At 34.4% G+C, this 13,894-nt stretch overlaps 1 long non-coding RNA gene across 1 annotated transcript; it reads right to left on the bottom strand.

Annotated features, from left to right (window-relative positions):
- Window positions 1-9,711: 9,711 nt before the first annotated feature.
- Window positions 9,712-11,532, bottom strand: LOC114804834 (uncharacterized). Its single transcript, XR_003752952.2, has 2 exons — window positions 11,339-11,532; window positions 9,712-10,788 (listed from the first exon to the last, which is right to left on the bottom strand). It is a non-coding gene; the product is annotated as an uncharacterized LOC114804834 (long non-coding RNA).
- Between the last annotated feature and the right edge of the window lie 2,362 nt (window positions 11,533-13,894).

Below are 13,894 nucleotides of genomic sequence, written 5' to 3'. Positions count from 1 at the left end.
TTGAAATAAAAACTAAAATTGAATAAAACAAATCGTAATGTAACGTTCCTTCTACCCACGTGTATTGGCTTTGACATCGTAAAGTAACCGACTACGACCGATGCGACTAGTGGCACTTGCCCATTGAACGTACAATATGACCCGCATGGTCCATGGTGGGTCAGATAATGAAAATATCCTTTTTTATATTTTTTGTTGTTTTTTAATGAATTATTTCGAAATAACTGACGTAATATATTCTTGATGTTCAAACTTTTCAACTTTTTAGTCTAATGTACGATGTGGCTCAACTAATAAAGTACTGCCTTTTTTCTCTCACATAGATCCTCTAAAATAATACATTGTAAAGATAGTGAATAGATCGAAATTTCTCGATTAAGCAGGATAATACAAATCAATAATTATTGCTGTCAAATAATCGAAGATCCACAGTTCCCTCTTTGGTAGAATTATTGTTTCAATAATCTCATTCTACTCGTACCACAGTCATACTTCGTTCCTGTTGGCACCAAGGTTATTTTTGCTAGCAATTAGTATGGAATCATGCTGAACGCCAGTTTTTCATGGTTACTTTTCAACTGTTGGTCTGATCCCGCAGCACCCTCAATCATACAATTTCAAGCCTCTAGTGCTGTGCCTATGTACTAAGTTTATCGCCATGGTCTGCAATCGAGTCCAGACAGTCGCCGCAATAGCATATTGACAGGCAGACGGTTTGGACGGCCGACAGAACATTAAGGTGGCGAAACAAGTTTGGTAGAGCCAAGCGGAGTATGTACTATTTGCTATATTATGGCTTATCAGTTGGCAAATAAACTGCAAAAGCCGAGGTGCATAGCCAAGTGTACTTACTCACAGTCGTGTCTTTGTTGTTGTACAACAATTATATATATATCGGAATGCATAACCATGCAATTGTGTTGCGCTACAAATTGCTCTTCAATGTGGCAAGTGGCATGTTTTAGTTTCAGTTCATTCAATTCAGCTGAGTTCTATTCGCTGCCGTGCTTAATCATCTTACCACGAGGAGTGTTTGTTAAGTTTATGAAACTGCAAATGCAACACTGTTTTTCTTGACTCCATCAAGATCTGCTAAAGGACTACTGATAAAGACTATCAGAAGTTGTTCTGATTTTACAAAATTTAGTCGAAGTACAACTAGATAGTCGGTTCGAGTTTCGGAGACAAATTACTACAGACCATAAGGTATGTTGTTAGTAATTCATAGAAGTGGTCCGAATATGGTGATGGATTTTTGGGATTCAACTCTGTAAAGCATCGAATCATATCCATGCCATCAAAGTCTACCACATTTTAAGAAATTCCTTAAACCTCTCATAAAATCAACCAGGCTTTCAGGCGCGGCTTATTAGTTCCGCATTTCTTCGATAAAGGGGTACCTATCTACAGACCTGAGCAACAGAGCTCCGATTTACTATAAAACATCATCTTGATATCCAATTATTTGCAAAACTCACCCATCTCCCCTCGTATGAGAACGTGTTTGTATGTAAATAGAAATATGAAATTATGCCAGTTTCGAAGATGATTTACTGCAGCGCCATCGGCAAACTACTGGTTGAAGCGTTTAAACGTGATTAGCTGCTAAACCAGAAATCGCTCCAGGTTGCCGAAGGAGGTCATCGCATACATATCTGCATTAAATTATGATATTGCAGAGCAATTGCTAGCCTATTCGTGTTCCAGTTTAAATTAATTATCCGAGATGATAAAATAGAACCGATTCTCAATTTAATGAACGCTATTTGGTTATGATGAGGAATACTCATCTAAGATGAGGAATACTCTATAAGTTGGCCATAATGTATGTAAATCAACTATACATACGTATTTTGAAAAGAATATGTTGCATGCATCATAGATATCTGTATTAAAACTATTTAGGGCAATTGAAATTTTTTTAAATGAAAACCATGTCTTTATCAGCAAATATCTTTCTTGAAATTTAAATTAAAAATTATTTTATCGTAGTATATAATTATCTTATCTTCTATCTATTAATTGACCCATCAGTGTGGCCACAAGGCGAATATGAATGTTGTAGCAAAGCAATTTACAGCTGAGCACACCCCAACGAAAATTTAAATTGAGTTATATGCGTGTGTTTATGAATGTTATAGAAACCACAGCTAATGGCTTGTGGTTTTGATGTAATTTTAACGTTTGTCACGAGCAAGGAATAGAAGAAGCAGACGTGCTCACACATCCAACAGAAACATATAAATTCAATGTGAAGACATGTATAAATATAATATGATAAGACACCACCGACGATGACAACTAAGGATATCATAGAGATTTCAACAAAAGAGGCGAAGATATTTAAATTCAGATTTATATCTTTACATCTGTATGCAGATATATGCACTTGATGTTTGAGAAAACTTAGTGGTTTTCTTCTGGGATTTATTACGAGCATATTTTGTAAGTCATATCCAAGACTATATAAATAAATTCCAATCTACAGCCACACACTCATACTTTTGAACACACGAAAATAATTTTACAACTTAGTCAACATTACATTTTCACATTCCCTTTCTCTTGCCCGTCCTTTTCAGCTATGCGTACAAATTGGTGTAGCATACATGAAAGCGCTAGAGAGCTTTCAAATCAATTTATTTATGACATATATGGGATATCAAGAAAACCAACACGAGTACTACTTCAACACCATTAGAAGTAGTAATAACAACAACAATAAAGTGAACGTTTTCGTAGACCGAACGTTAAAGCCATAACCTCGTATAAAGATTTGCATAATTTTGCTATTTACCATTAAATGGCTTCACTGGGCTTTTGTTGGCTACATGCATTGTTAAATATCGTTTGCAATCCTTTTGGAATTTGCTGTGATTTACTAACATAACTTAAGTCAATTTAATTAGTTTAAAGTCAACATCGTATAAACCTGCATAGTGGAGCATGAATGTTGGCAATACAAAACAAGCAATGGCTAAATAGCATAGATATGTAGTCTTTAATTAGACATGGATGGATGGATGGGCATTTAGTATGATACAGATACACATAGAAAAACTGCCATAATATAAAAAAGATATATAAAGATATAATAGGAATAGAAACTTTTTAAAACGTATAACTCCGAGGGTATCAGTTTTGTGTTAAAATATTTACATTTTATTTACAAGAAGTATATTCTAATCGTCAATATGGAAAATGTCTGAAGATTTAAATTTGCTCGCATTTTGTAGGATACTATTACTATTAATTCCTCTAATCCATTGTTTTTGTTAGTGATTGGAAGAACTGTCAATTCCCATCGACGTAATTTAGTTAAAAGTCCCAGTCCAAAACTTATTATTTAGGTTTTACTATCGTAGATTTCTTTGAGGAGTCGAGAGCGACTTTTAACTAACAATGTTTGTAGCCAAAAGTATGACTCATATCATGGATTGGAAATATTTGTTCCTCTTACGTAAAAATAAACACGTTTCATTAATTTCTAAAGGACTTCTTTCATATCGAGAAAGATTTTCATTCAGTTTTTAAATGTTAAATTCGTTGGATTTAGATTATTGTTTTCTTGTATTCTTTCGTAAGGGCTTTCAAAAATATAAGAATGAACATGAGTATATTCAGGGAAGCTAAATTGAGCCTATTATGCTACAGTTAAGTATGGATGTCTTTTATGGGTTCTGGGCGAGTTAGGATCGGAATGCGAAAGCTTTGTATGAGTAATTTTGATTTATTTAAACATTTGCCCTTGAAAATATAATAGCGGAGCACTTACGAGTGTCCAATGTTCCTTATTATAAAACTACAAAACTAACATAGGCATTTCGTATTTATCTCCTCTGCATTCTATCTATATTTTTTCACATTCTCTTGTTCTATTTTGTTGTTCACTGGATGTTGTGACATGTCAGGCAAGCGAAATAAATATGTCAACGCTCTGACAGCAGCGATATGAACTTATGTCGCACATGGCATGCAACCGGCAGCACCCACATCGACTCACACTATCGCAGTGAGCAACAAAAATACGTCAATAGAGCAAAAATAACAATAACAGCAACACGAGGCAGCATATGACAATTTCACAAAGCAGCTAAACCACTGAAAAGAACACCAACCACACAAGAATCACCAGAGGTGTGCAGCGAAAATGCACAAGACAGACGAAAAAGTAAGTGCACAGTAGCTAACAACAAGAGCAAAAATTCCCGGACAAACCTGAAAACGTGCACTGAATTCAGAAATACCTGCAGTTTTTTATCGCTTAACAAATTTATTGTCAAAATCTTAAAACTGAATTTTCGTATTTCCAACAAATAATTCAGCAACGATAGTAAATCGTGGAACAGGCGCTGATTGGCATAGAGAGGAGAGTCGCAGTACATAAGAGGATGGGCAAATGCTTCTGAGCAGGTGAATCAATAAGAGAATTTCAATGCTTCTCAACCACTTCTAGGATATATGTAAGACTTGTGAAGTGAGGTTAAATTTCATTTTATATAGTTGATTTAATTTTTCTTGAAGTACCAATCTCCATTATAAAATCCATAATATTTAAGTCTGTTCTCATCAAGAATCATCTTTTCCTAATTGTAAGGGTTCTAACTGTAATTTAAGGTCCACCCTTTCATTCATACATATTTCTAAACATTCTACACTGCAACCAGCGTGTCGCTTAACAACCATGCTCACTTAAAATAATGTTGTAAATTTAATTTAATATACTCCGGTGCACGTGCGCTCTCTCGGTTATAACGAGGTGACAATGAACAAAACGCAATATGAACATAAATTTGTATTTGTTTATGTATATGTATTACCTGGTCACACTTATACTCCAATCTTTACATGTAGAGACTACAGTCATTGTGCAGCTATTGGCATACATGATCATTATTATGCTAACGGTACCGAGGGTTCCAGCCACCAAGCAAAATGTGACTATACAACCACATTGGTTGCACAACAACGCCCACAAGTCCTCGTGGCATTCGTGCAGTTTTTCTGTGATCGAATATTAATGAGTGCATGCAGAAGGTGACCAATTGACCGTCATCCATATATTGTATATAAATGTCCCTAATAAAATTTAGCGCAGACTATCTACTAAACCAAATAGCGACAACAACATCTATGTGTTCTAATATAAAGGTATTTTGCCCAGTAGACGTGTTAGATAGATTAAATTTGAATGGAGAGAGTATGCGGTCTTGTCATTATCCCTGCTTATGGTTTGGACCACTCATTAACGTTATTGCGATTAAAAATACACACTCTCTACTCAAAAATTGATGTGTTGTTGCTTCATCCTTTGTCGGCTCCTCACATTTACCAACCTTTTTTATTTTAATTTCTTTATTCGCTTTGTTTCGATTGCTACTTTTACGCTTAGCGGAACAACGCAACGAGTGCAATAATTGCAAAGAAGTCAGGTCCCGTGCCCAACAGACCCCAGGAAAATGGCGCTGACTCATATGGTACACTTTGTAATGTAATTTAAAAGCAAAATGTGGATGTGGTAAGCATGAGTTACCGTTCCGTTCACTTGCAGCATGTACCGAATGTAACCCTTTCATAATATTTCAATTAAAATTAGTTGCATCTGTTGATGTGATATTTCATTTAAAATCTCATATGGCCCGAAGGGAGTTGGCGGATTTCAAGGTTCTTAATTTATTTTCTTCTTTACTACTATAAATTGGTATAAGGGCGAAGACGACCTACAGAGTTGCGATTTTCTTATTGAAATTTTACATGATAGGATGCAATATATTTTTCAACGATTTGGTATCGTTTCTTTTCTAATAGATAAGATAACCGTAAAAGTTCCCTAATAGACGTGACGACTTCTTAAAATATATTTAGATATTCGTTACAGATATAAAAGATAAAATAATTTCTTTAAAAAATACAATATATAAAAATAAAAATAACATTTTAAATAATTTAAAATAACATTTTAAAATTTCTCTATCATCTCGCGAAATGCCGTCAGCTTTATAGTTCTATCGTTGCATATCTTTCTTCCCCTTTTTCTATCTCACCACTGTTTACTTCCCGAAATGCTCCAAATGGCCTGAGTTAACACATTTCACTTTCGATGGAGAGTTTAATAATCTTCGATAGAATGCCAAATGCTATCCAAATGTTAGAAAACGGTTTAATAAACCTTAGGGTTCTTGAATATACGTGTGGGTGGCAGAATTTACGGGGTTGAGAAAATTTTAATTTATGATGGAATGGATCGGTTTCGCTTTGTAATCCTCCGTTCCGAATTAATCATTTCTGTGGGAGAAATGTTGGATACATGCATGATGAGCTTAGAAGGGGCCGAAAATAGTAGCATGCGGGAATAAAAGTTTATTTCACAAAAAGAGACGATATTACGAGGCAACAAACTGTGTGATGTTTCAAAAAACAATTTTAGGTATCACGTGGTGTTTTTAGTATGATGTCATGTTTCCACGTATTATCTTCCCAACTTAAAGAATTATATTAATTAGATTAATCTGCAGAGACAATATCTGAAGTTTCCAAAATTTCTAGAGGATCTCTCATTCAAAGACATAAATCATTTTCTACGCCCATCATGAAACTATAAAATAACAGATTACCACAGCAATCGGTAAAATTCGCAAATATTACGAAAATATCCAATAACAACAAGCACAAGAAAATTAAATTAAATTAAATGCATTGTCAACATGGTGTTATCAGCAATTTTGTAGAAATAATTCTGGAATTTATATTTTTACTAGCATACCAACAAACATAGCTGTCCACAGCTCAAAATGCCACAAGCTGCCAGGCATCAGTAGTAATACCAGCAATTATAGCTTGGTTTGGAATTATCAGAAGGACAAACGCAGCAATGTGTTGTGAGATAAATCAATGCATATTTAAATGTATATATGTATGCAAAGAATTTCTGCTGAGAATTATACAGTCTCGAGAGGGAATAATGAATACATTATTATTTATTAAAATGACTTACAATAATGGAATTCTTTAAATGAATATAACTCTGCTATGCAGGATTGGGTATAAACTCAGCTTTATTTTACAGAACCTCAAAACCAACTTTAAAGATAAAACCTTCCCGACGCAAAAATATATAAAGAGTTTTTCATCTTATAAACGTTTTTAGTCATTAACAAACAATTGTTCATATTTGGAGCAAAAGTAGCTAGCCGTTTCACAAATTATTCGAATGATTTAAGATATAACTTTTTTCATATACCGTTTAAACTATAACGATCCAATAATCATTTCACTTTCAAAGTATATGTGATATTGAAGGTGACCGTTATAAATCGCAGCGGAGAGAACATTAATTCTATTCATGATATTAAACTCTTGATACAATGTTAGTATCCTAAACATTCTAGATCCGAACATTGAAAACTGTCTAGAAGACATCGTAATGGGAGCTACAAGGTGGTAATGATTTTTCTATAGACAAGCTTGGCTTTAGAAAGCGCTTACGAACACCGTCAAAAAATGTTGTTTCTATTAGTTTCCTGAGGTCAAAGAGAAATACCGGTATTATTACTGTGATAAAACCGTAAAACTTGTACAACTTTTGACTTGTCTGGTATAAAGGAACCGTAATTAGTGAAGTAAAGGAATGAATATGGTAGTAACCTTCGTCGGTTTACATATGCCTCGATTGTATTAAATCTTGCAAAAGGTGCAATCACCTAATCCAACTACAAACTATTGCATACTGTATATTATACCATAATGCATGCGCACACAGCTCCTCAAAGCTGACCCGGGGTATTCAATGCATTACGAAGGTGCTAAAACTTCACCGCAGGAACGCACATTGCAGTCACAGCGATTAAAAGATCAACGAGATAATAATGTGAGGGCAGGTCCGGGTCGAAGTCAGAACTCGGTTGCGAGTTAAAATATGTGAAGCGCAACTGATGAGCCACGCAGTGACTCCCCATGAAGTAGTCACACTCGAGTCTTGTATATTTACGCGCATAACTATTTATTTGCGCAGGCATGCGCATGAATTATAAGATACCGATCAGCTGAGGGCACAAGGCACTGCATTGCAAAGGGCATGCGCGTACGATCAAAATGTAAATATGTGTGCAGGAAAATGCGATCGATGCGCAAATGCAAAAGGTTAATCGCGACAATCACTGCGGCAAGAGGCAGCTCAGTGTTTTGACTTGAAGGCATGTGCAGCACCGTCGGAGCGTACAAGTTCACCTGTGTGCTTAGTTGGAGGCCTAGCGCAATGTAGAGGTGAGTGTATGTTCCTAGGTAAAGGCAAACAGTTGCAGGCACCGATTATTGATTTGCTTATTTAAGTAGCAACTGAAGCTCAATTCCTTGGAGAAGCCACTTTTCTGCTACTTTGCACCACCTGCCAGCCTGGCGGCCATTCCTGCCACCTTGATGCGGCGCACAGTGTCTTATGATGGTAAATATATGTGTATAGATAGTTTAATAGAAGTGAGCTGGTTCATTCATAAAACAGCTTCCAAAAAGTGGGGACCGTCCTTGTGTCAAGGGTGTCAATCTGTTCGACATCTGAGATGGCATATAACTCAACAATGTAAAGAATTGAATGACGTAAATTATTTCTCGAATCAGTTTTATTTTTTATAAGTTTGAGAGTAAAAAACAAGACAGACTATTATGAAATTAAACTGTTCAACCCATAAAATAGAGCTGACATATAAACCATTTTTTACCACAAACTACATATCGTCGTGCCACCGTCACATCATCTACTATCTGTCATTGTCAATCTACATTTTTGCCGCTATAAGTTAGTGTCCAAGACTCTTCATTACAACTTTTCAACATTTTTTCGACATTTAATTAAATGCATGTCGGCTAGCACAGCTGCGACAAAACTGCAAAACCAACATGCTAGTGGCGGCAAACCAGTCAATGATGGGGTGGATGAAAGATCAACCGTTGGCGATATTTGTAATTACAACGTGCAACAAGCGCTAATTTGGGTGGTGCAGAAAGGATGCTTTGCAAAAGAGAAAAAATTAGAAAGCTAAGATAAGAGAATATACAAATATATTATATTACAGGAATAAGAAAAAAAAGAAAGGCAAAGCGTTAAAAAATGTACTTTACTGAAGTATTTAAACTGTTAAAATTTGTATATATTATAAAATAAATTTTAAATGTTTTAATTTAGAATATACCATTGATTTGGAAATTCCGACCATGGCTTACACCAAATACAATGTTCCGTCTGTCACACTCAATGCATGATTCACCTTAACCTAAATAAGATACAACAGATGCTTGGCATCCAGTAGACGCAGTTACGTTATTGCAACTTAATCAATTTGAGACTGCATTTTTATGACACTAAAAGTGGCACAGTTACCTTCACCAGCAGTTGCCAGCTTGTAAACGTACAATTTAGTTATTCATAGGATAGTCGCTGCTTTTGCCACAGATCGGTGTAGGTGTTGTGTTGTCAATGTTTTCACGCTAAATTTGGTCACAAGTCATGATGTCACGAGTGATAAGTGACACCTGTTTTAAGTATCTTGAGAAGGTTAATGCATTCTTAAATGGCAACTGCATCTTCCAAACATCAAACTATTGATGCTTCGTGAAGAGAATAAATGAGCTTAAAATAAAGGTGAGATAAGGGCTTCTAGTCAACTTTTATTTTGATGGCCACTGTTAGATTACAAAGTTTTAAATAAAAGATATATATTATATGATACATATTTATTTTTATTACCAAATTAATTAAAATTTTCATTTTAAAGTAGTATTAAAAAAATAAAATACACTTTTTATATTTAGAGCTTTCTAAAGCTCTAATTGCATATTCGATTAGGTAACATAAAGCTTTCTAAAGCTTTTCTCTTTCAAAGTATGGTGAAATATTTTTTGCACTAAATATAGTTTAAAGAGCATTCTAATACTTTTGCTGCAATACTAATTACAGTTTTTATTAATAAACATATTTATTTAGTGTTATAAAATACATTTCATAGCATAAAAAATTTAAGGATTTTTTAATAACAAGGAGTTTGTCAAGTTAATTTTTTTAGGAAGTTCTAAAGCTCTTTACATATCTTTCATGAATGATTTGTGCAAGATCGTTGACTATTTTTGTACAGAACAGACCCGCTTTTCAAGTTTACTATGGCTCTGCTGCTAATTTATTAAAGGTTTTTGGATTTTATAAGTTTTTCAAGTACACCACTTAAAACATTTTTACAATGTGCAGGAATATAAACGTCAACTCTTAACCTTAACTAATCTCTTTATATATGTATACATATTTAAGTATATAGTATTTATCAATTATGTTTGCTGTTGATACATTTATCGACTTTAGTTACAAAAATATGTTGACAATGTCAGGAATATAATCGTCAACTTCTTAGTTAAGCTCTTTCAGTATACATATTATCATATATAGTATTTGTCAAATATGTTTGCTATCGATAAATTTATTCAAATTATTATTTAATCCACTGGCAGTTGAGTTACGAAGCCCAATTTTTGCTATATGTTTGCTTCGATCTTCGGCAAGGATATATTAATTGTCGCCTATTAACGCAGAATTTGCCGATAAATCATCCGAATCGTGTTCGAAAAAGAAAAAAAAATTAAAAAGGTTTATCAACTAAGATCATTTAGTGTTATTTCAAATGTTTTAAAAATCAATAAGAAACGTGTATTCTTAGCTAGAAGGAAATAAAATAATTTTCAGCATATTTTTTCTTTTGTAGATTTTCTATTTCTATTTGAACATTTAGTGGGTCAAGTTGTAGATCACTGAAATAAATGAGATAACAAAGTTAATAACTAATAGAAAAATCAAATCAGCTCTAGTTCCTCCAAATCATTAAAACTCCCTTATTACTATTTTAATTGAATCAATAAATAAAAGTAATCCGAGCAAATCGTTCTTTAATAAAAATATAATACAGTAGTCAGAATGCGGAATATCCTAAAAAATCGCCAAGTTGACTACTTATTAACCAAGCACTGGTTCTGCTCATCCAATTTCTACTTCACCTCTACAAGCTTGACAACTTTCTCATTTATCCACAAACCACATTATCAGAAATCTGCTTAGAAGTCTTATTTCTATATAGGCTAGTTGTCTTGAACGTAAAATTACTGAGCTTTCTAGTCCTGTTCATTTTGTTCATTTATTTTTCCGTATAACTCTCTAACATTCATAAATGTAACGCTGAACTTTAACCCTTCGCTATTTTTTAATATATTGTCATTTTTCTAACCAAAATCTGCTCCTACATTTTGTACTACTCAAAAATCAGAACTTTACGTATTCTTCACACTTTTCTTCAAAACTATTCACCCCAAAAATCCAAAGGAATCAAATTTTTTAATACTGTCCGGTAAGGCCCCAATACTGGAGTTCCCAGTGGACACACACGTCTTACATCAACGAGCTGCTGAGTCAAACTGAATAACTCAGCACTTAAATTTTAATAAAATCATTTCTACGCACATGAATTTAATATTACGCAAAGTATGTGCCATTAGATAAAGTCTCCATTCAATATATGACTCTCTTGATATGGCACAAAGCAGTTATTTATGTATACTCTTACGTAAGGTTAGTCATAAAGGGAGCACCAGATTGGGCTGGCAAGTGAGCGGTGATAAGAAACCAAATAAACAAATTTACTATAGTCCTAATCTTATCAGAACTTCGAAGAAAGCGTATAATGGTGAGTAAATAGAAGTCATTTATGAGCGTAGCAAAGCGTGGATAGTTATAAATAATCGTAACCGTTCAACTGAGTGCAATGACACAAGTATTCTTATCTACTATATATATATCATCCACCTTATCAGTATGTACTCAATTACTTATTTCCATGAGAACTAATATATTTTTACCCATAAACTTAGTTTAAGCAAGTGGATATTTGATTGGTTTGATTGTTTTGCTTTTTTCTTTTGTGTACATAGGAATGGGAATTACCATGGGGATAGTATGAAACCGATCACCGAAGGCATTTTGTCTGGTTTCTGATTCTGAAGAGTAAGTAACCAATTTTACACCATTTCGAGGTAGGATATGGAGAGAGCGACCTTATTTCAACATCGCAAATCTTAGTAGACTTAACAGAAGGTACCATGTATTCATGAGTTTACTACTATATGAAGTCGCTCCGCTAATTTATCTTATTCGTAGCAAATTACCGTTATTTTATTAGCCGGCTCCTCCTGTGATCCATCTACTGGATTTTCTTTGGCCGCACTATTGTTTCCGTAACTTCTTCATATCCGACATGCGAGAACATTTTCATTGAATGCCAAGTATCATATTTTTTAGATCTTAGTTTAGTGTTAGCAAGCTTCGATGCTTAATAATAACTGTCAATTTTGATTTATCGCCAACAAATCTTCCAAATAGCAATTATTCGCTTCTCTCTCATTATTTCAGTCCTACATCTCTTCACCGGCGATTCAATTATTTGCAAATTCTTGTAGCCAGCCTCCTACACGCAGATTACGAAATTGAAATCAATAAATTTCAGATAAACTAGGCGAATATCAACTAGCGCAATTACAATACAACATCAAGTAATAACAACAATAACATTGCAAACAACAACACCATAGATGCGCATCATAAAAAGCAAACAAAATTAGATACGAAAATCGGCAGGATGACGCAGCATGCTGCGATGAAGGCACAGAAGAACTTCAATGCTGTAAAATTGGCGAAAACAATTAAATTGATTCGGAAGCTGCATGAAAACTGAATAACAATGCCAACAACAAAAATGTCGGTTATATCGACGCGAGTACTGCAATAACAATGAAAACAGCAGGATATCTACGATAATAAAACCAAACACTGATAGCGTGTAAGGAAGTTGTGGTACGAACGCAACCGACATTTCTTTGCTCAACATGCTTCATTTTTTGTTTAAATTTTAAAATATTACGGAAAAGTGTTTTCCAAAATTTTTCAAAAGGTTTTCTATATCTCAAATTCAAAGAAACTTTACTAATCTCGAATAGAAAAAGTTCTGTAAATATGCTTTAAGAAAAATTCTATTGAAATTTGCTTAATGGTTGAAGAACCCTCTTTTGACGAGATGGATGACATATGAAACAAGGGATTCATAATCTAATAATTATCTTGCATCGTTACAACTTTTGCACCTGGAATCACCTGGAACCAGGGCTTCGCTGGAATACAAACTGACTTAATAATTGACATTATCATTCACTTAATCTAACCAAACTTTTGCTGTTGAATATATTCAAACTAGGAATTCAAAATTCAATCGACGGTCCGCACTGGTAATAAAGAATAAAAATAACTAAAAATATCACCACGGCCTAGCAACAATTGCAACAACAGAAACAACAATAGCGACGGTCATCCGCGGAAATCGATTCGAAGTCACAATGAAAACTCAGCGGTGCACCAACTAGCCGCCGAAACTGAATGCTTAATGGGATATATGTACCTATGTGAATAGTTATGCGCAGACGAATCGAAACAGCCCGCTGTATAAACTGGAATGACCGAAATTGTTTCTGTGATCGCCTGCATTGGAACCCCACTGGTGCAGACTCATTGTAAGGCGCTCATATGCCTTAACAAAGTGGAATAAGAAAAGAAAAAAAGTTTGCGATAAAAAGTGAAAAATTGCATCTCTTCGATGGCTGACTGTTGCAACAGAACAATGCTGCTGGTAGCAGAAATGGGAGCAATACACAAATGTAATAAGAGCGCCAAAGTACACACATTATCATAAAATCACAATTTAAATTTATTTCAGCGCATGCGTACATTTTGTGGATGGAATTGCTGTTGTTATTACGTTTATTATGCCATTATATGCAATGGAATATGAATATGCAAATTATATGCGAACTATTTTAA

This window comes from Zeugodacus cucurbitae, chromosome 6 (genome assembly GCF_028554725.1).
Source record: "Zeugodacus cucurbitae isolate PBARC_wt_2022May chromosome 6, idZeuCucr1.2, whole genome shotgun sequence".
In the NCBI taxonomy this organism is placed as follows: domain Eukaryota; kingdom Metazoa; phylum Arthropoda; class Insecta; order Diptera; family Tephritidae; genus Zeugodacus; species Zeugodacus cucurbitae.
The sequence above is the reverse complement of the archived record's forward strand: the minus strand, read 5'-3'. Positions and strand labels throughout refer to the sequence as shown.